Raw genomic sequence first — 16194 nt, 5'->3', positions numbered from 1 at the left:
TGAGCCACCATGTGGTTGCTGGGATTTGAACTCAGGACCTCTGGAAGTGCAGTCAGTGCTCTTAACCACTGAGCCATCTCTCCAGCCCTTCCCACTCCTTTTTATACAAAAAGTTTTAAAGTTTTTTTTTTTTTATTCAGTCAGTATCAGTCACTCATCTTTAAAAGGGGGGGAAGAAATGCTAACTAAATGAGATGATTGGGGAGCAAATTTTTAAAATTAAAAATTAGAAAAGTATCTCTCAAAATTCTACATTCCAACAGGGAAGTAAAATAAAGGGCACAATGTAAAGTAGAGATTCTCAACCTTCCTAATGCTCCAACAATGCTTTAACACAGTTTCTCATGTTGTGGTGACTCCCAACCATAAAATTATTTAGTTACTACTTCATAACTGTAATTTTGCTGTTAGGAATCATATAAATATCTGATAGGCATGACATCTGATACGTGCCCCACAGGAAACTCACAGGTTTGATTTAAAGCAAAATGGAAGTAGAAAGGACAACAAAAACATTAACTTGAAAGCCTTAAGAGATAAGTATTTTCATAGACAAGGAACTCCCAACAGCAACCAAAATATTAACCTCTGAGTTCAGAAAAAATCATGTAATTCCATGTATACATTCATAAATTTCATGCCTAGTGATACACATGCCTTTAATCCCAGCACTGAGGAGGCAGAGACAGATGGACTCCCTTTGAGTTCTAAACCAAATAATACAAAATAATAACCAAATAATACAAATAAGACCCTGTCTCAAAACAAAAAAAATCCTAAAACACCCATAATTTCTTAGACAAAAACATAAAAGCACTGGTTTTTAGTACAGGGACTAGAACCCAGGTACTTGCCTATACTACTACTGAGCTATATCTCCAGCCTTGCTGATTGCTTTTTATATCCAAAGTAACTTTGTGCTAAGATTCTTTTTTGCTATCTCATTTTCTTTTTGTGTTTAACTTTCATTTGCATTTATTTTGGTTAGTAATGATGAGATTAATTTGTGAATTAACAAGTCATGTGTAGATCTTCTATGAAAACTGTTTTTATTATTCCAAACAATAGGTCTGAAGAACAAGATAAAATTATGACATAGACAGGGTTAGAGATGTATCTCAAATGGTAGAATGCTTGCCTAGCAAGGTTAAAGGATTTCATTCCCAGCTAATCATAAGCCAGGTATAGTGGTAAATTTCAGGGCTCTGTAAGTATAATAGCAAGAAGATTAGAAGTTCAGGGATATCCTCAGAAAGCACAGGATTTATCTTTTATTTTTCAGAACTGTATGGTGGAGTACATGCCACAGTGTATAGGTAGAGGCCAGATTGATACACACTAAAAAATTCTAAAATCATGGAAGAATCAGGGATGGGGAGATGAGATAGTGCAACTTCATATCCCCAGCATGAGTGGGGTCTAGGATAACATGGTTTTTCCTAGAGGTCCCTGGCGACCAAGTCTGGCCAATTAGTAAGCTCCAAGTTCAGAGAAGAAAAATTGTCTCAAAAATAAAGTAGAGAGATAAAAGAAGAAAAAGAAGAAGATGCTCTAGAATCATACCTCTGCTAAGCTGTGCACTTTAAAAGGCTAAAATGATAGCTACTATATTTTACACATTTTCCACATATCCAGAAACCTGTATGCTAAGTTTGCTATTAACTTTTTTAAAAAAGCAAAACTTCTTCAAGCATGGTGGCCTATACCTTTAACCCCAATAGAGGCACCTACTGTCAAATGTCCATAACCCACAAAGAAAGACATAGACACAGACAGACAGACAGACAGACAGACACACACACACACTTAAAAATATACACTTTTTAGAAAAAGCAATTACAGACATTTGGGTTTGGTGGTTGTTTGCTCTATTTTTTTTTCTGAGAGAAGGCCCCAACTCATCTTGTTTACCAGGCTAGCCTCAAACTTGTATCTATCATTCTGACTTTGGCTCCTGAAAACTGAGAATACAAGAATGTGCCACCATGCCTGAAGCCTGTTGTTTTTTTGTTTTTTAAGATTTTGCCAGGCAGTAGTAATGCATGCCTTTAATGCCAGAACATGGCAGGCAAAGGCAGGTGGATCTCTGAATTCAAGGCCAGCCTGGCCTACAGATCAAGACCTAGGAGAGCCAGGGATACACAGAGAAACCCTGTCTTTAAAAAAGAAAAAAGAAAAAAGATTTATCCTTTTATTTATTTGTGTATCTGTCTATGTGCTTACATAACATATCCTTATGAAGGTACTGGAGACCAGTAGAGGAAGCTCAGTCCTAAAATTGGAATTATAGTCAGCTGTGAGCTGCCAAAGGTGGTTGGCAAAACACAAAGCCTTCTACAGCAAGCCCTGTTAGCCACTGAGCTATCTCTTTAGCCCCTCTTTTTTTTTTTCATGAAGTTTTATTATGTGTTTGGTATATATGTAAAATACCTCATTAGATCTAGATTTCAAATAAGTCACGACTATTTAGTACTCCTTAGAACCCTCAAGGTTCTTCAAGATACAACTGCCATATTCCTGCCAACTACAAAACACTGCTGTAAAAGGTCATTTTCCACTTGCCCATATTCCTTGAAAAGCTTTCAGTTCAATATTAATACATTATATAAAGTCAAATGGGAATAGCTACTAAAACTGAAGGTGCAGAGTTAAGCATCAATTTAAAATATTTGGGAAAGGAGTGGGGTAAGCTAGCCATAATGGATGACACTGATGACCCCGACACTCAGGAGGCTGAGGGAAGAGAAGCATGAATTCAAAACAATCTACGTGGAGCCAGCAAGATGCCTGCTACTAAGTCTGATGGCCTGAGTTCAATCCCTAAAACTCAGGAAGGAAATCAACTCCTGCAAGTTGTTCTATATCCTCCATACAAGCACACACCTCTTCCCCACTCCACAATTAAATAAATGTAGTAAGAGAAATAATATCAGAAGAATCTGGGCTCTGTGTGTGTATGTACATAGTAAAACCCTGTATAAACAAGCCAGGCGCCGGGCAGCGGTGGCGCACACCTTTAGTCCCAGCACTTGAGAGGCAGAGGCAGGTGAATTTCTGAGTTAGAGGCCAGCCTGGTCTACAAAGTGAGTTCCAGGACAGCCAGGGCTACCCAGAGAAACCCTGTCTCCCAAAAAAAAAAAAAAAAAAAAAAAAAAAAAAAAAGCCAGGCATAGTAGTGCATTTACTTAATCCCAGCACTTGGGAGGCAAAATCAGGTAGATCTCTGAGAGTTCAAGGCCAGCCTGAGCTACAGAGCTAGTTCCAAGACAACAAAGACTGTTATACAGAAAAACCCAATCTTGAAAAACCAAAAGAAATAAAAAAAAGTTCTAAGCTAAAGAGATGGCTCAGCAGTTAATAGTACATACTGCTCTTGCAGAAAACCTGAGTTTGGGTCCTAATACTTTTATTAGGCAATTACAACTGCCCATTAACTCCAGCTCCAGAGGAATATGACACCTCTAACCTCCACAGAAACCTGCATCCATGCACAAACAGGCAGAAAAAGATACACACTCATGCATGGGGAACCCCTCCCCTTTAAAAAAGATGTGTGTGCATGTGCATGGCACATGTGTAAAGAGGTCAGAAAAAGGTGTCAAATCGCCTAGTGTTGAACTACAGGTGAGGAGCCATCCAATACAGGTATTAAGAACCAACTCAGGCCCTTCAGAAGAGCAGCAAATGCTCTTAACTACTATGCCATTTCTCTAGCTCTAAACATAATTAGAAACAAAAATCTTAAGGTGCTTTATAGTTCACAAAACAATGCAACATGCATAATTTTTATTAACACAGAAACTTACTAAAATAGTACTCATCATTTCTAAATTTAGGAAATTAAGGCTTAAAGATATCAAGTGACAGCCAGGCAGTGGTGGTGCACACCTTTAATCCCAGTACTTGGGAATTTGAGGCTGACAGATCTCTGAGTCTACAGAGTGAGTTCCAGGGCAGCCAGGGGTATAGAGAGAAAACTTGTCTTGAAAAACCAAAAAAACAAACAAAAAAATCCAGTGACTCAACCAAGATTTCTCTTCCAATGTAAGTTTGGGTTTGCCCTTCATGGACTTAGTCACTACTACACGACGATTAGAAAGCACCTGGCTCATGGAGGAAATTCTCTGCTTTACCACCAATGTCTCCTCTGTCGGCTCTTGTATTCAGCTACACAATATGACCACAAGGGACTTTCATGGTAATCTAACTTATGGCACCATGTTAGGCACAGAAAATCACATTCCCCTTACTGATTACAAATCCCCCAAGGATCCCCCAAGCATATCAAGTCCATCCCTGTCTCACTGTCCAAGGGTCCCTCAAATGCCCACTTCTGTGGGACTTCCTATCCCTTAGGAGCACCGCCAGCCTGTACTAGGTGTAAAATTCGCTGGGGACTACCTGATATCATCTAACCTCACACTTGGTACATGGAGGTTTACCTCACATGATGCTTCCAATATTACTCCCTATGTTAACAGGGATCCCATTAGATTCTGATATGACCCCATTATGGAAATTGGGATTTATGTGGCCCCTTTAATTGTCTTGATTTATATCCCCTTATTCTTCCTAAAAGGTGGCTGTCTCTTTAATGGGATGTATTTCCGCATAAACTGGTTCTCGAAAATGTGGAATGGGGCAACCCCTATGAATGTGACCATTGACAGGCAGATTGGAAAGCCATCCTCGACTGTGTCCAACCTCCCTGTTTCTTTCTGCTCACTAATACCACCATTGTCAGAGACAGCCTTAACTATTTTAATGAGAAATGTCTCCTGACCACCTGCTGGATGGAGTATTCAACAATAGCTATCCTGATGAGGGAACTAGCCTCATGGATGCCTGTTGGTAAACACCACCCACTTTCATGCTGTCACTCTGATGGCCCAGACTCACTCACAACCCTTACACTGGGGAAAGAGAGATTTTGGTATTACAGCTGCCATCATTGAAGGCATTGCCGGGGCAACAACAGCTGCTGTTGCCTTGATTCTGACAGCCATTATGGCAGAGACTGTTAATGCTGTAGTCTCTAAGTCAGCTGAGGTGCTACAGGCACAGTAGGTACTAAATCAACATCCACTTTTACAACAGATTGACTTGCTTGCAGAAGAGTTGGCCCTTGTTAAGGACATGTCTTTATTGGCATGGGACCCCAGGTTTCACTCAATCTGCCTAACCCCTTACTAGGTGCATAACACCACTGAAGCCAACAATAGTTGGCTCAATATCTTAAAGGTACCTGGTCAGACAAATTCTTAACTATTCTGTGCTGTTAAGGGAGAACATAGCCAACCTCAATGTGACCACTGTATCTGTGTTCTCCCCCTAGATGCCAGATTCTTGGGAAAAGTGTGGGACAATATAAGATGCTGTTTGACCCTTCGTGGATAGTCACTTATGCTATGATGGGAGGAACTGTCATACTAATAATTATTTTAAGGATCTTGCACAGCATATTTCCAGGTAATGTTCCATAAGTAAGGCAACCCTCCAGGTGCTGATGGCTCTCAAAAATCCCAATTGCAGCGCCCCCTAAGGAAGTAATCAAAACATGGATGGCAGAGATCCATGAGAACACCATATAGGTTGTTCCTCATCTCTCCCTTGTGTGACATGCCTCTGGAGTGGTATCTCTTTGAGGGCTGGTAGTCAACGATGGGTAAGATCCTGGAAGACAGGACAACCTAAGAAAGGTACAGTCCAATGTATTGGGAATCCTCCAAGGTGGGGTCAACAATGTCAAGGCAATGGCACCCAAGCTCTCACTAGGCTGTCAAAATCTAAAAAACGAAAGGGTGGGTATGTAGCAGGAACAGCAGGCTGCCTCTATGTAAACGCTGGGGGCTGTGCAGCCGCAAAAGCATCTCCTGCAAGAGGACCTAAATAAGGACTGCCTGAGAGACCAAGAATTGCTGGTACAGACAATGCCAGCCAAGGAACTGCTGTTTAGAATCGATGCTTTCTTGGGATCAATGGGGCACAGGTGGAGGGTATTAAAGGAGCTTGCAGCAGTGCTCAGATGAGCTTGCTGTAGTGTTTTTCGTGTGCTCCTGGAGTCTGTGTCGTTGACTCTGTACCACCTCACCTCCAACCCCTAAGGGCAGGCAGGGTCAGGCAGCAAATAGTCCAGGACACAGGCAACAGATCACGCAAACTATATATGGAAAAAACAATAGTCCTTCAAAAGGGGCATCTTCTAAATTTATGAAACATTTTCTCAACCTACAGGAATGTTTGTTTATGCAACAAATGTTCCTGAATACCTTTTAGAAAATAGCATTTTAGGCACGATTTTGTATTTTATTATTGTATATTTGTAGATGTTTTGTTGGCATGAATGTCTGTGCACTATATGCATGCAGTGACCAAGCAGGCCAAAAGAGGGCATCAGATCCCATGGGACTGGAGTCACAGGCAGTTGTAAACCACCTTGTGGGTTCTGTCAATTAAACTTGGGTCCTCTGAAAGAGCAACCAATGCTTTTAACTGAACCACTGTATTTTGCTTTTAAGATGCTATCAGACTACGAGGGTAGGCAAGAAATATAAAGTATAGTGAAATAAAAGAAAATGTATTTAAATCTTTACAGGAAATTAAGAAAAGGCTTTCCAGAGAAAGCAGCGTTTAAGTTGAGATTTGGAGACTGATCTGAGAATTATAAACTGTATTTATTCACATATTAACTGTAATGAAGAAAAGACATACTGGATAAAAAGGCAAAGGTCAAGATCATAAATGGCCTTAAATGCTAAGCAAGTTTAAATTTTATCTTTTCAATGAGTGGGAACTACTGAATATTTTTAACAAAAATATGTAGACTGTTCAGGTATTTAGGAGAATACTTCAAAGACAATATGATTAGAGTTTAAAAGAGAACAAGAATAAGTCAACTACAGTGGTTCATGCTTGCAAACCCAGCCCTCAGGAGATCAAAGCAAAAATACTTTATTAAAAGTTAAAAGATGGCCTAGGAAATATAAACCTCTGAGCCAGCCTTGACCACAGTGAGACTTTACCTCCAAAAGGAAAAGGGGGAATGCACCAAGACTAAAAAGGATTATAAAAGATCATGGTGCCCAGTCTGGTAGTACATGTCAGTAATCCTAGCACTCAGAAAATAGTCAAACAAATTGCTCAAAGTTTGAAGCCAGCTTGGTCTACATATTAAGTTCTAGGCCAGTCTGGTCTAAATAATGAGATCAAATCTCAAAACAGTTAGCCAACGAGAACCTAGGGGCACACAGCAGTTGGAAGTAAAGGAAGGAAGATCAGATTTGAGGTCATTCTCCCACACATATCCATCCTGGGCTACAGAATCTATCTCAAAACACACAGACCAGACACTATGCCTTTAATTCCAGCACTCAGGGAGCAGAGGCAGGTGAATCTCTGTGAGTTCAAAGCCAATCAGCTCTACAGAATAAGTTCTAGGACAGCCAATGTTACACAGAGAAAACTTTTCTAGAAACCCCCACCTTCCCCTCCAAAAATCCACATATAATCAAACAAAAGGCTTTGTGGAAATATTCTTTATCAGAATTTCAGTGATGGACATGATTAGTGAAGATTCAGAAGAAACCAAAGATTGAGAAATATACACAAAATAACAAATAAAAGTAATGGGCCTAATGGTACAAGTAAACTAAATATTTCTCGAATTTAAGAGGCTGAGGCAAGAAGACGAATTCAACACCAGCCTGGTTTACATAGTTAGGCCCTGTCTCAAAGAAAAAATACAAAGAGAGAGGGAATTGGAGAGGGGAAATGGAAGGTGATTATGATAAAAGTATATTGTATACATTCTCAAAGAATCCATACAAATTATTATTTTAAAGGAGTAGTATCAATGATGCTCACATTTCTGGCTTTGATGACTCAATAATTCACAAAAGAGAAACAATGTTAATGGGAGTATTATATCTGGAGTAACAATAAAATATGGGAGTAGACATGTCTACCTTTAGATAGAATATAATTATATATCAATACACTTAAAGATTTTGAGTCTTAGTAACTAAAAATTATTTATTTCGATGGGGAGGCAATCTTTTATCATTATTTATATAATCTTTTAAAAAATAATTTGTTTATCTTTATTTTATGAGCTTTGGTGTTTTGCCTGGATGTATGTCTGTGTGATGTCATGTACCCTAGAACTGGAATTACAGACAGTAAGATGCCAGTGAGTGCTGGGAATTGAACCTGGATCCTCTAGAGAGCAGCCAGTGCTCGTAAGTGCTGAGCCATCTCTCCAGCCCTCATATTTATATAATTCTTTAAAGCTTACAAAACATTTTACAGAGGCTAGAGAGATGGCTCAGTGGTTAAATACATGTACAGCTCTTCCCGAAGACCTGAATTCAGTTCCCAGTACCCATGCCTGGGTACTTGACTCTTTCAACCACCTGTAACTCATCTCATCTAGTCTCTCTGAGCATAACATGCACACATGTGAACAAATTCTCTAAAATAAAATAAAATTTTTAACATTTTGCAATCCCATATTGTATTTATCACACTTATTTTGTAATAAATGAAGTTTACATTTAGTAGGAATAGACTATTATGCCAATTTGATAACAAATATGACTATTAACTATATGACAGGAATTACGCAAGGCACTAAACAAAGCATCAAAATAAGTACCACGAATGTGAATCCACACCTCTAAAACCTTTATCACAAGAGGGAAAACAACAAGCAATAAATTTAATTTTTTTCTTTCTTCTTTTCTCTCTATATAAATATATATGTGTATGTATGTGTGCATATATATTTTTGACTTAACAGCCCTGGCTGTCCTGTAATTCATTCTGTAGACCAGGCTAGCTTCAAATGCGGAGATCACCAGCCACTGCTTCCCAAGTGCTGGGAAGAGTTTGCCACCACTGCCCAGCACAAGTAAATGCTTTTAAAGTTGTTAAATACCATGAAAAAGAAAAGAGAGCAAAAGAAGACTATTAGATGTCAAGGACAGATGGGAGCTGAAGGTAAGATTCTAGAGTTAGGAAAACTTGACGTGGTGGTAAATACCTGTATTTCAGCATTTGTGAAGTAGAAGCAAGAGAATCAGAACTCTAAGATCATCCTCAATTCTACAGTATGTTTAAGGCCAGCCTAAGATAGCTGAGACCCTTCTCGATAAATAAATAAATAAATAAATAAATAAATAAATAAATAAATGGATAGATGGTCAGTAAGTCAGCAAGTAAAGACATTTACACACACACACACACACACAAATAAAATTTAGGGTTGGGGTAAGAACTCAACACTAGCTGAGAACTAGCTATTCTTCAAGAGGGCCTGCGTTCAGTTCCTACCACCCTCATGGTAACTCCTGTCTGTCTTCTAGCCTCCACAGATACCAGGCATGCATAGTCCACATAAACACATAAAGACAAAACACTTATACACATAAAAGTAAAAATACAAATAAATGGTAGAAATAAGGCCTCATTGAAAAGATTACATTTAGTCAAGCATCGAAGCTCACCTCTGTAATTCTAGGACTTCAGAGGCTGAATGAAGCAGGCTAGCCTAGGCACTAAATGAAACCTTGTCTCAAAAAAAAATAAAACAAGGGGCTGGAGAGATGACTCAGTGGTTGCAAACATTGGCTTCTTATTGCATAGGCCCAGGTTCAATTCCCAGCAATCACATGGCAGCTAACAACTGTAACTCCAGTTACAGAGGTACTGACATTGGCATAGGCAAAACACCCATAAAGTAAAATAAAAATTTAAAAAAAAGAGAAAAAGAAAAAGAAAATATGGCCCTGAAGCAATTATATGAAAGACATGTGGCAATTAGCTGTATTATTTCCGTGTGGAAAAGTAGCTATTTTCTGACAGGTGGGCAGTTATCTCAGCATTTGGAAGGCTGAGGCTGGAGAATCAGGAATTCTAGGTCATCCTGGACTATGAGGCTAGTCACAAGCAAGCTACACCTCATGATAAGATAAAGAGTATAAGGATCTAGAAATACAGCTCAGTTGTAGAACACTTCCTAGCATGGGACACCCCTAAGTTAAACCCCTTCAAAAAAGAAAAAAAAAAAAAAAAAAAAAAAGATTCTCTACACTTACACTTCACTATTTCACTTTGCAACATATTAGTCTATTCTCTTCTTCCATAATTCTAGGTCTAGACTATTAAAAAGTTCACTGTAAATAATGTAAGCCCTCCAGTTAACACTTGCAAATCCCTCACAATTACTCTTTTTTTTTTTTAAGATTTATTTATTTATTTTATTATGAGTACACTGTAGCTGTCTTCGGACACACCAGAAGAGGGCATCCAATCTCACTATGGATGGTTGTGAGCCACCATGTGGTTGCTGGGATTTGAACTCAGGACCTCTGGAAGAGCAGTCAGTGCTCTTAACCGCTGAGCCATCTCTCCAGCCCCCTCACAATTACTCTTAAGAATTTATTATTCCTGACGCCTAATATAAATTCCCTTTACATCCCAATCCATATTTTGGAAGGTTACAAATTTAACTCCTCTGTACACAGTCCAAACAAGACAAAAATCAACAGTTTTGATCAGGAATCTTAAAGTAGTAAGTCTGTTAGGCTCAAGTAATAATAATAATAATAACATGGGAGGCAGCGGTAAATAGACTCTATGACTTTGAGGCCAGCCTGGTCCACACAGTGAATTCCAGACATAAGGGGAGCCTGTCTCAAATATTCTATCACTACTAAATTAATTCATTAAAATCAAAGGTGGGTGTAGGCATGCATACCTGTATGTAATCCCAGGATTTGGGAGGCTATGTCAGGAGGACAAAGAGGAGTCTTAGGCCAGCCTGGTCTATGTAGCAAGTTGCTAACTCAAAAAAACCTAAATAAATAAATCTAAGCAAACACAACTGGTGGGATGACACACACCTTTAATCTTAACACTTGGAAGGTTAAAGCAAAAGGATCACACTGGGAGTTGAAGACCAGCATGAGCTACAGTAAGAAACTGTCCCAAACAAGTTCTCATACCAAAGATGTGCAATTACAATGACTCTTTTATAAAAATCTGAAATTTGAACATTTTACACCTCAAAAGAAACAAACTAGCCAGGCATGGTAGCATAGGTTTTTAATCCCAGCACTCAAGAGATAGGGCAATCTCTTGAGAGTTCCAGGCCAGACCCTATCTCAAAAAAGAAACCAAACCAAATAAAACAGAAACAAAGTATGCACCTGTTACTCTTGCTACTATAATCCCAAACTCTTGAAGTTTCTGGCCAGTTGTAGGTTAGTCAAGTCAATGGCAATTTAAGGTATTTTGAGGAAAACAATACATATCACAGAAGCAATTTATAAAGTCTTAATGACCATGTGTCATTCCTCTCCTATCCTAGGAACTCAGGTAGTACTGAAGCATTTTATGAATCTACCAAAGAGAAAGTACTACGGAATATAAGCAAAAATAGATACCTTCTTCCCCAAAGCCATTGTTTTCACAAAAACCATTTTTTTTCCATACTAGGCCAAAATTAATTGATCTGCAACTCTGTGGCATCATGTTGATGGGATTTCCCCCAAGCAATAAGCAGGTGGACAGTTTTATGCTAGAACTAGAATTGGAATCAACCTAGGTGTGTATTTTTTTTTCTCCTTTCCGTCACAAAATGCTTGATATTGGTATCTAAAGACACTGGGCTGTAAAGCCTGCAAAGGTCTAGGAAACAAAATCCTTTGAACCCACTTATGGCTCAATTTTATGATTTCTCTAGCAGTTGTTTTCATCGAACAAATCTGTTTTGACTTTTCTCAATTCGCAACATGAGCCTCCTAAGCTAAGTGCAGAAGGGCTGCTTGTTAGCTTGTCTCCTAAACGGGTGGCTAACAGAGAATATGCTCCAGAATCTAGAACCAGTACAGCACAGCTGCTGTTTCCCTACACAGCTTGGGTAGAAACAAAAATCAGTTAAATGGAGGTGAGAGAGAGGTCTGCTTGGCAAACAACATAGCTTACCGCTTAAAACAAGGAGGCCAGGAGTGATTGAACACACCTTTAACCCCAGCACTCAGGAGGCAGAGGCAGATGGATGTGAGTTCTAGGACAGCCTGACCTATAGCACCAATTCAATGACAGTCAAAGCTGTGTAGAGAAACTCTTGTCTCAAAGAAAAAAAGACAAGGAATCCTGCGATTTAGCCTTTCTGAGCACAATGAGACCTCTTCAATCTTCAAACTTTTCTTTATCCCCTTTATTTCAAAACAGTTTCTCTGTTATAGCCATAATTGTTCTGGAACTCACTCTGTAGACCACACTGGCCTCAAACTCACAGAGATCCTCTCTACCTCCTGAGTGCTGGGATAAAAAAGGTGTTCAACTGTACTCTTAACCAGGGCCCAATCTAGAGTGTCCAGTAGGCCTAGTGGAACCAAGAGAGTGACAGAGATACTCCACCACCCACAACAAAGAGGAAAACACACAGGCCTTCTTTTTTTTTTTTAAGGGGGGTGATGTAGAAGAGCTCAAAGGTGATATAAAACACAAGATGACCTTGGTCAGGAGAAGAACTAATCCCCAGCTCAGGATGAAAGACCTGTACCAGCTCTTTTGTTTGCGGTTTGGTTGTTGTCTTGAGAATGTGTTAATTTAATTCAGTAGCTTTAACTATCTTGAACTCACTATGTAGTCTATGCTGCCTCAAATTCAAAGAGTCCTCCTTCAATTTCCCAAGTGTTGCGATTACATTCATGATCCTAGAGAACACAGCCTTTAGAAAGTACTGTAGAGCTGTGAGGGTTAGAAAAAAAATTCCTCACATCTCTCTCCCTGTGCCCCTATGCTAAACACAGTTTAAGTTACTGCCAGGACTTATATTTGAAGGGCTGACCAGGGAACCAGAATAACTTTTTTTCTAGACAAGTATTTAACGAAGCTTCTATTCAAACCCTGTTGAGACTGTTTCTAAACAGGAAGTTAACAGACATGACATAGTCAGGGGAAGTCATAGTCAGCGCCATAAAGATGGATACTGATGTCAAGCACAAATCACTCTCACCTCATTAAAAATGTCCTCAACTAAAGAATAGGTAGCAGCCGGGCAGTGGTGAAGCACGCCTTTAATCCCAGCACTTGGGAGGCAGAGGCAGGTGGATTTCTGAGTTCGAGGCTAGCCTGGTCTACAGAGTGAGTTCCAGGACAGCCCGGGTTATAAGAGAAACCCTGTCTCGAAAAACCAAACAAAACAAAAACCAACCAAAAAAAACCAAACAAAACAAAAACAAGAATAGGTAGCATAAATATCTACACAAACCTCATCTCTTCTCAAACTATGCCATTCAACCTAGAGGTCCAGCCTTTTGACTCCTGTTAATAATACCTACCTCTTCCATAACTTTCACTGCCCCCAGACTTAAAAGTCTATCGTCATTATATCAGACCAATACTCACCATGGACTATTTATAAACCTATCTTCTTAAAAAAAACAAGGGAAGTCTATGCCTGACCCAGCCCAGCATCTGTGGTGTTTTATTTCCAACAAATATATCTTCCTTCCCTCAAAATGAGTTTAATCCCTCCACACAACTATCTTTAATATCACCAGAAGTCGCCTCCTTACCAATCAAGCACATAAACTGTTCCTAGTCTAAAACAATATTCTCTCTCTCTTCTCCCACCCCGAGGGTGTCAGATCACCTGGAACTAGAATTATAGACAGTTTCAGACAGCCTTGTGAGTGCTGGGAATTCGAAGAGTAGTCAGTACTTTTAATCTGAGCCATCTCTCCAGGCTCCTTCTAGGACAATTCTTATCAAGACTTCTCCTACACCAAAAATATAAATCAGAGTGGTCCTCAGACTTCAAGAAAGAATTTAAGTCCATGTATCAAAGAAAAAGCAATAAAGAAATCACTCAACTCTCAAACAGGATAATCCCCAACAACTTAAAGACACTATACAGAGGCCAAAAAACCTTCAGTCATGGCTATAGGAAGGATAAGATAGATGGTTGGAAGACAAGAGGTGGGAAGGGAAGATTTCTTCAATCTTTGTGCCACATTCATCTGTTGTCTATTTAAATTATAAATTTCTGGAAAAGGAACGGCTCCAATAAACTACAAAAGTATCAGCTCTTCTCCAATCCTCATAGATCAGACCTACTTTTACTCCAATTTCAAGCACTATCTCAAATCTTGCTGGGTAGGAATAAAAACACTGCCTCTCTCTGCTAAAAGACTATTTAATTTACATTATTCCCACCTCTGAAGCATACACACAAAAGCCCTTCAAGTAATCATTTACCAAATGAGAACACTGGTTCTCAGAAAGCTACCTTACTCTCCAGAAGAGGACAGGGAAACACTGCTAACTTCAGCATCCACATGCTACCTACCCACCAGTAATGCCTCCACCTCCACCTCCACCTCAGAGCCAGTCCTTATGAAGGAACATCTTATGTTTGGAGGGAATTGAGTGCTGGGGATGAACTCAAAGAAGGCACCATACCTTTACAGACCCGGGAAGCTGCCCGGGACAGCGATTAACACCTAAATCTCTTCATTCACTGGAGTAACTAGCTCCTTCAGGTAACTGTGCCCAAGGAGGCAAAAAGTACTCTAAGTCCTGACTTGGTCGGGAAGGGTAAGTTCTAGTTCCATCAACTCTCAAGAAGTGAATTAGGAAACAGATCCAGTGTGTCCCAGAAGCCCAACTGAGAAAATGGGTGGTTTAGTTGCTATACAAGGTAAGTAACCCACGCAAGTCAAGACTATTCCCTTTTCCTCCGGAGGGCAAGGGAACGGTGGACGACGAAATAAAGGGGTAAGGTTCTGCACTCCTGATCCTGTCCCCCCAGATAAAGATAATTATCCAGTGCTTCCTCCGCCCTTAAGGATCCCCTTTTCGTTCTACCCGCCATCGAACACAGGACTCAGTGCAGGGAGCGGCCCCCGCACCCCGAGGGCACTACTGGGGGCGGAGAGTTAAAAACACAGAGAGGACGCTCCGGAGAAGAGCGGAGCATGGCGGGCATGAGGTACTGAGTGAAAAGGGGGATGGCGAGGGAAACGGGGAGCGAGGGAGGGGAGAAAGAGTAAAAAGAGAAGACACGAAGGGACACCAGCCGGGTCGCGCGAGGCCTAAGTGAAAGACCAGGGCGCGCGCGCGGGGGGGAGGGGAAGAGGTGAAGGGGAGCGCGAGGCGGGGGCGCGCGGGCCGGGCTGGGGGAGGGGACGCCAGGCGGGGGCGCGCGGGCGGGCGTCGGCTCGCGGGCGCTTCCCCTCCCCCCGCCCTCCACCTTTCCCCTCCCCCACCGCTGCCTTCTCGCAGCCTCGCTCCCTCCGTCGCTCCTCGCCGCCCCCGGGCGGCCTGGCGTCCAGGCTGGCCTAGGCCTGAGCTCCTCACCTGGCAGCGGCGGCAGAACTCCCGACCAGGTCGCCTCCTCAGGCGGCCGTGAAGGCGTCGAAAAAGGAGGCGGCGACGGCACAGTGGGATCGAGACCCCACTGGCGGGTCCAGGAGCGGGGGTGGGGGAGGGGGCGGGCCGGGTCGGGGAGGGCGGGCGGGCGGAGCAGACACTGCGGTACAGACAGGGGCAGCAGCGGCGGCGGCGGCTGCACCGGCGGCGGCGGCACCACACAAACAAGGACGCTGATTGGGCAGCTGCCAAGCGCCTTGACTCCGCCTTAACCACACGCCACGACGGCCATTGGAGGAACTTAGCCGGCTACCCGCCCTCCTCTTCTTGCTCCTACCAATAGAAAGAGGGATACCGAGACTTCACCCCACCCTTGAAGAGTGGGTGGCTGGAGAAGTAGTGATTGGCGTCAAGAAAATCCAATCCTAAATGGAGAAGGGGGATGGTCTAGCGGGGGCGCGTTAATGGGTACCTCGGCCAGTCCCAGACACATCCGGGTCTTCGACAGCCCATTTAGTGTCGGGGGTCAAAAAATCGCTTCGGGCTGCAGCTTTACCTTATAGACGTTTTGGTCCCCTGGCAGCCGCCGTACCACCTAGTCTCTCAAAACCGGGATTCTCCTTTGGCAGGCTCTCATTCTTTTCACGTCTAAAGATGGAGACTGGGGACGGCGCTGGGCTCTTGTGTTTGGGTGGGTGGTGTTTCATCGCGACAGAATCCATGAATTTAAGGACAGAACTAGCTTTAGGGGCTCGGGCCTTGTCTCTCTGGGGTGTGGCCTGCCCCGTTGTGCCCAAGACCTTGGGACTCCTG

General features: G+C 41.7%; 1 protein-coding gene across 2 annotated transcripts in view; it reads right to left on the bottom strand.

The window, feature by feature from the left end:
* The window catches only part of Gatad2b (GATA zinc finger domain containing 2B), a 74443-nt gene extending 58968 nt beyond the window's left edge, over positions 1 to 15475 (bottom strand). For both annotated transcript variants that reach the window (XM_028753334.1, XM_028753335.1), the window contains exon 1: positions 15370 to 15475. The gene's annotated coding sequence lies outside the window, so the exon portion shown is untranslated. The remainder of the gene's footprint in view (positions 1 to 15369) is intronic.
* Positions 15476 to 16194: the final 719 nt, after the last annotated feature.

The sequence above is a fragment of the Grammomys surdaster genome, unplaced genomic scaffold (assembly GCF_004785775.1).
Source record: "Grammomys surdaster isolate TR1022 unplaced genomic scaffold, NIH_TR_1.0 125946, whole genome shotgun sequence".
Classification (NCBI taxonomy): Eukaryota; Metazoa; Chordata; class Mammalia; order Rodentia; family Muridae; genus Grammomys; species Grammomys surdaster.
This window is presented reverse-complemented; position numbering and strand designations above follow the sequence as displayed.